This window comes from Ranitomeya variabilis, chromosome 6 (genome assembly GCF_051348905.1).
Source record: "Ranitomeya variabilis isolate aRanVar5 chromosome 6, aRanVar5.hap1, whole genome shotgun sequence".
Classification (NCBI taxonomy): domain Eukaryota; kingdom Metazoa; phylum Chordata; class Amphibia; order Anura; family Dendrobatidae; genus Ranitomeya; species Ranitomeya variabilis.
Genome location: NC_135237.1, coordinates 563,488,140 through 563,496,030, shown reverse-complemented (window position 1 = coordinate 563,496,030; position 7,891 = coordinate 563,488,140).

Below are 7,891 nucleotides of genomic sequence, written 5' to 3'. Positions count from 1 at the left end.
GGCAGTATTATAGTAGTTATATTCTTATATATAGGAGCAGTATTATAGTAGTTATATTCTTGTACATAGGAGCAGTATTATAGTAGTTATATTCTTGTACATAGGAGCAGTATTATAGTAGTTATATTCTTGTACATAGGGGCAGTATTATAGTAGTTATATTCCTGTACATAGGGGCAGTATTATAGTAATTATATTCTTGTACATAGGGGGCAGTATTATAGTAGTTATATTCTTATATATAGGAGCAGTATTATAGTAGTTATATTCTTGTACATAGGAGCAGTATTATAGTAGTTATATTCTTGTACATAGGAGCAGTATTATAGTAGTTATATTCTTGTACATAGGAGCAGTATTATAGTAGTTATATTCTTGTACATAGGGGCAGTATTATAGTAGTTATATTCTTGTACATAGGGGCAGTATTATAGTAGTTATATTCTTGTACATAGGAGCAGTATTATATTAGTTATATTCTTGTGCATAGGGACAGTATTATAGTAGTTATATTCTTGTATATAGGATCAGTATTATAGTAGTTATATTCTTGTACATAGGGGCAGTATTATAGTAGTTATATTCTTGTACATAGGAGCAGTATTATACTAGTTATATTCTTGTATATAGGCGCAGAATTATAGTAGTTTTATTCTTGTATATAGGGGCAGTATTATAGTAGTTATATTCTTGTACATAGGAGCAGTATTATAGTAGTTATATTCTTGTACATAGGGGCAGTATTATAGTAGTTATATTCTTGTACATAGGAGCAGTATTATAGTACTTATATTCTTGTATATAGGGGCAGTATTATAGTAGTTATATTCTTACATATAGGGGCAGTATTATAGTAGTTATATTCTTGTACATAGGGGGAGTATTATAGTAGTTATATTCTTGTACATAGGAGCAGTATTATAGTAGTTATATTCTTGTACATAGAGGGCAGAATTATAGTAGTTATATTCTTGTACATAGGAGCAGTATTATAGTAGTTATATTCTTGTACATAGAGGGCAGAATTATAGTAGTTATATTCTTGTACATAGGAGCAGTATTATAGTAGTTATATTCTTGTATATAGGGGCAGTATTATAGTAGTTATATTCTTGTATATGGGGCAGTATTATAGTAGTTATATTCTTATACATAGGGGCAGTATTATAGTAGTTATATTCTTGTACATAGGGGCTGTATTACAGTAGTTATATTCTTGCACATAGGGGCAGTAATATAGTAGTTATATTATTGTACATAGGAGCAGTATTATAGTAGTTATTTTCTTGTATATAGGGGCAGTATTATAGTAGTTATATTCTTGTACATAGGAGCAGTATTATAGTAGTTATATTCTTGTACATAGGAGCAGTATTATAATAGTTATATTATTGTACATAGGGGCAGTATTATAGTAGTTATATTATTGTAAATAGGGGGCAGTATTATAGTAGTTATATTCTTGTATATAGGGGCAGAATTATAGTAGTTATAGTCTTGTACATAGGAGCAGTATTATAATAGTTATATTATTGTACATAGGAGCAGTATTATAGTAGTTATATTCTTGTACATAGGAGCAGTATTATAATAGTTATATTATTGTACATAGGGGCAGTATTATAGTAGTTATATTATTATAATACATAGGGGGCAGTATTATAGTAGTTATATTATTGTAAATAGGGGGCAGTATTATAGTAGTTATATTCTTGTATATAGGGGCAGAATTATAGTAGCTATATTCTTGTACATAGGAGCAGTATTACAATAGTTATATTCTTGTACATTGGGGTAGTATTATAGTGGTTATATTCTTGTACACTGGGGTAGTATTATACATTTCTCAACATTGAAATTGCCACATATTTTGATTTATTCTGGAGTCTGAGCCATGTGCAGAAATCCTGGCACTTATAAATTTCTCTGCTATTAATGAGGTTATTAATGGTGTCTCAGGTGTGTTCTTTTGCACTGATCATCATTATTCCTTGCTGGCAGCTCCTTTTCCAGTTGCTGACCAATGATGTCCCTTATGTGCTTGATGGGAGAAAAGTCTGGAGATGCTGCAGCCATGGTCGCAGATTTATGAGCCATGAGAACATGCATTTTGGTATTTTCATGTTGAAAAAAAGCTCCTGGCTCACTTTGGAGAAATTGTCATCACACTGATTCCATCACCAAATTAAATATCAATGTAACATCGAGGTGTTAGTGACCTGAAATGAAGATTACAGGAGTCCAGCTTCCATAATTTCTGTCCTCCATACCATAATCTCAGGATTAGAATTAGTCCGATGTCTCCTCTTCTTGGTGGTGTCATGTTCCCTTCAGGTGTTCCCCACAGTGTCCCACAGTCAAGCACTTTCTCATGAACTTCGTCCTCTGCACTGCTTTATTCCCTCCATGACCATCTAGCCTTGTTGTCCAACACGATTTCAAGGATCCTTCAGGGGGACTCTCTCCTCTCATTCTGCCAGAATGGAGAAGGGCAGTCTCGCCAGCCCTGGTCTCTGTTACCCTCTGATAGGCACCTGTAAGACATCGCATGTGATGCCAGGCGTTTGGTAATGCTCCTTTTCTGTAAGGGAAGGAAACAGGGGTCCGGATTTTGATATTGTGGATATTCTGCACAAAAGCAGCACCTTACTGTGTCCAAACAATGTGGTCCTAGCCGCCAAATGAGGTCTTTTTGTAGGGAAAACGGTGATCGAAACCTCGATTTCCATTACCTAGAGTATAGAACAGTACCAATATGTACTATATAAACTTTGTTATTTCCTTCCACGTCCCACTGTTGCACCTTCCAGACCTCATTCTCACCATAAGCCTCCAGATTAATGTTCATTTACTTCATTAGGAGTGTCGGAATCCATGCGCTAACACAGTGCCGGTTGAGTTTCTACACCTGTTTGCTTTCACAAGGTCATCGTTTTCTAAGGGTGAAATGAAGATCAATGCAAAAAAAAAAAAAAAGAAAAAAATGAGAAAAGCTGAGAGGAGTTGTGCGCAGAATGCACAATCAGCGCTGCAGATAATCACTCCCGATAAGAGGACTATTAGCATGAAATGTTGGCGCTCTGTCCTCTGTTTTTGTCCTGCATAAATAACAAAATTCATCTCTGCCTCTTCTACACTTTCCTTCTGCTTCTTGATTTCTATAAGGATGCACATTAATAACACATGATAAATGTATTCTCTGTGACCAGGAATACATTGCATGCTCAATACCGGTGCTATAACCTCTGCCGACAACGGACCCAATCAATTATTCCACCTCGGTCGGATAAAAATCACCAAACTTACGAAATTCTATTGAAAATATCTTCAAATATATCTCTTTCATATATCATGTGTGCCATTTCATGGCTGGGTATATATCAGAAGGAGATGATAAGCATCAAGTATTGCAGGATGGTCTTTAAAGAGGTTGTCCCAAGGACAAGCCCATTCAAACAGAAGCTACGCGAGTGATCAGGTCCTGAACCCAATCTCCATGGTAAACTGTGGACGAAGCCAAGAGCCAATTTTCCTTGTAGTGACCTGACCAACAGAGGCTTAAGATTGACACAGATGCTTGAAGAAGCATCAACTAAGATGCCTCGGTTCTCTAAACTATTTGCCCAGTATTTACACCAGTGGATATTTCGTCCTCCCGTAGACCAACATGAAACAATTCAACATATTACATTAAATCAAACTTGTTAACTTTAATCAAAATGGCATCCAGGAAATCAGGAAACCATGGCTTGGTCTAATGGAGTTTCTGGTGGAGCTTCCTGGTGTTACCCACTAGAACCCTTCTAGAAGCTCTCTATTCCTGAAGGTTTCGGCAGCACTTAAATTGGCCAACTCTTCCGAGAATCCAGCAGGTCTACCCTTTCTTCAGAAGCCTCTCAGATGTTTTGAGAGTTTGCAGGTTTGTGTAAACTAATGGCTACATAGGGTTTTTGATATGTCATTATCCCACCACTAGAACTCAAATATCTGGATAATAAGGATCCTGTGACCTCCTTATTACTATTCAATAATTCAGATCAGTTGCTCTCCATATTGTGGTCTATACGAGTTATAAAAATGTTAGAAACTGGAAACAAAAACCTATCAAGCCTTCCTGACAAATCTTGTGGACAAGACCTCACTTTTCATACAAAGATATCCTTCTATCTACCGTATTACTTGAAAGGGAGAATACAAACCTGAGCTTAAATGCTGCCTTTATGGAACCATTTTTCAGTTTTGCTCTTCCACAATTAGGATCACTAGTTTCCTACAAATGCTAAAGTCATTCTTATATGAATAATATAAACACAATGCCTGGACATCTGGAGGTTTTACTGAAGACTACGGTTGAGCGACTTTTACTTTTTGGGGTCGAGTCGGGTTTTGCGAAACCCGACTTTGTCAAAAGTCGAGTCGAGTGAAGTCGGCTGATTATCGCGAAAAGTCGGGGATCGACCGAAACATGAAACCCAATGCAAGTCAATAGGGAAGCATAGTCGGCAGTGAGTGGAGGCCAGAAAAACACCTACAGTGCCCATTTTAATGGCAAAAACATCCATTCTTGTTACTGAAGCTTGTCAATATTAATTTACTTTATAATAATAGTTAGGCATTGGAAATTGGGTGTCATTTGGCTAAAGTTGTGGGGAGGTAGGGCTGGTTAAAGTTTTTAGTGGGCCCAGGAAACGTGGACTACGTCACGGCAGTGGAGCAGGGAGAGGTAAGTATTTCAACGTTGCAAGTGCTGTGATACTGAGCAAGCAGGGGGGGTCCACTCGTTCGCATTGGCACTGGCACAGGGCCCCTCACAGTACGGCGGTGTGTTTGCATGGTGGGGGCACCTCCCACCGGCAGCAACACTTTTGCGTACTATGAGGGGCCGTGTGCCAGTGATGTCGCCAACGAGTATGCCCCCCCACCTGATGAAGGAACCTGCACTTTCACCAGCACCTTCCTCTTTGTCCCCGTGTAAGGTGGTATAGTATGCGGGAAGAGGAACCTGACTTTCAGCAGGGTCAGATTCTGGCTGTGTAGAGTGCAAGGGGAATGTAGTGGTCTGGGTCAATGTACCAGCGGACTCATCTAGCAGTGGCTGGGCAATGGGCAGGATGAGGAGGAAACACAGATCTAGGCCCAAATAATAAAGCGGGCTAAATGCAGTTCAAAATTGGTAACAGGACTAACCAGGCGGCATTGCTTTGTTCAGTGGAGGACAACTCTAATGAGAGGCTGACACAGTGAGTAGGGAGGAGAACACCAAGCAGCGGCAGACACCGTTACTAGGCCCCAACCAAACTAGTAGGCCAACTGCAGTGTTACATTAACAACTACCTAATGAGAGCCTGAAGGTTGAAGCTCAAGAAAAACAAACAGGAGGAAGCCCAGGAGCGGCAGACACAGTTAGAAGGCCCCAACCAAACTAGTAGGCCTGATGCAGTGTTATCTAAACAACTACTTAATGAGAGCCTGAAGGTTGAAGCTCAGACAAGGAAACCTGGAGGAGAACACCAAGGAGGAGGAGAACACCAAGGAGCGGCAGACACCGTTACTAGGCCCCAACCAAAGTAGTAGGGCAACTGCAGTGTTACATTAAAAAATACTTAATGAGAGCCTGAAGGTTGAAGCTCAGACAAGGAAACCTGGAGGAGAACACCAAGGAGCGGCAGACACCGTTACTAGGCCCCAACCCAAGTTATAGGGCAACTGCAGTGTTACATTAACAACTACTTAATGAGAGCCTGAAGGTTGAAGCTCAGACAAGGAAACCTGGAGGAGAACACCAAGGAGGAGGAGAACACCAAGGAGCGGCAGACACCGTTACTAGGCCACAACCAAAGTAGTAGGGCAACTGCAGTGTTACATTAAAAAATACTTAATGAGAGCCTGAAGGTTGAAGCTCAGACAAGGAAACCTGGAGGAGAACACAAAGGAGCGGCAGACACTGTTACTAGGCCCCAACCAAAGTAGTAGGGCAACTGCAGTGTTACATTAACAACTACTTAATGAGAGCCTGAAGGTTGAAGCTCAGACATGGAAACCTGGAGAAGAACACCAAGGAGTGGCAGACACCGTTACTAGGCCCCAACCAAAGTAGTAGGGTAACCGCAGTGTTACATTAACAACTACTTAATGAGAGCCTGAAGGTTGAAGCTCAGACAAGGAAACCTGGAGAACACCAAGGAGGAGGAGAACACCAAGGAGCGGCAGACACCGTTACTAGGCCCCAACCAAAGTAGTAGGGCAACTGCAGTGTTACATTAAAAAATACTGAATGAGAGCCTGAAGGTTGAAGCTCAGACAAGGAAACCTGGAGAGAACACCAAGGAGCAGCAGACACCGTTACTAGGCCCCAACCAAAGTAGTAGGGCAACCACAGTGTTACATTAACAACTACTTAATGAGAGCCTGAAGGTTGAAGCTCAGACAAGGAAACCTGGAGGAGAACACAAAGGAGCGTCAGACACCGTTACTAGGCCCCAACCAATGTAGTAGGGCAACCGCAGTGTTACATTAACAACTACTTAATGAGAGCCTGAAGGTTGAAGCTCAGACAAGGAATCCTGGAGGAGAACACCAAGGATGAGGAGAACACCAAGGAGCGGCAGACACCGTTACTAGGCCACAACCAAAGTAGTAGGGCAACTGCAGTGTTACATTAAAAAATACTTAATGAGAGCCTGAAGGTTGAAGCTCAGACAAGGAAACCTGGAGGAGAACACCAAGGAGCGGCAGACACCGTTACTAGGCCCCAACCAAAGTAGTAGGGCAACTGCAGTGTTACATTAACAACTACTTAATGAGAGCCTGAAGGTTGAAGCTCAGACAAGGAAACCTTGAGAACACCAGGGAGGAGGAGAACACCAAGGAGGAGGAGAACACCAAGGAGCGGCAGACACCGTTACTAGGCCCCAACCAAAGTAGTAGGGCAACTGCAGTGTTACATTAAAAAATACTTAATGAGAGCCTGAAGGTTGAAGCTCAGACAAGGAAACCTGGAGGAGAACACCAAGGAGCGGCAGACACCGTTACTAGGCCCCAACCAAAGTAGTAGGGCAACCGCAGTGTTACATTAACAACTACTTAATGAGAGCCTGAAGGCTAAAGCTCAGACAAGGAAACCTGAAGAACACCACGGAGGAGGAGAACACCAAGGAGTGGCTGACACCGTTACTAGGCCCCAACCAAAGTAGTAGGGCAACTGCAGTGTTACATTAAAAAATACTTAATGAGAGCCTGAAGGTTGAAGCTCAGACAAGGAAACCTGGAGGAGAACACAAAGGAGCGGCAGACACCGTTACTAGACCCCAACCAAAGTAGTAGGGCAACTGCAGTGTTACATTAAAAAATACTTAATGAGAGCCTGAAGGTTGAAGCTCAGACAAGGAAACCTGGAGGAGAACACCATGGAGCGGCAGACACCATTACTAGGCCCCAACCAAAGTAGTAGGGCAACTGCTGTCTTATATAAACAACTACTTAATGAGAGCCTGAAGGTTGAAGCTCAGCTTTTTCAGTGGAGAACAGCGTGATTGAGTGGCGCAGACAGACAAAGGTAGTATGTGTTAACTAAAAAAGTTGGCTCTATGCATTTTTAAATTTGTTACAGGGGTACACAGGCAACATTGGTGTGGTCAGCAGAGGACAATTGGAAGGAGGGACCGCAGACAGACTTCCTAGGCCTAAAATAATAAAATAGGCTCTATGCAGCTTCCATTATGTGGCAGGGGTACACAGGCAGCATTGTAGTGGTCAGCAGAGGACAATTGGAAGGAGGGCCTGCAGACAGACTTCCTATGCCTAAAATAATAAAATAGGCTCTATGCAGCTTCCATTATGTGGCAGGGGTACACAGGCAGCATTGGTGTGGTCAGCGGAGGACAATTGGAAG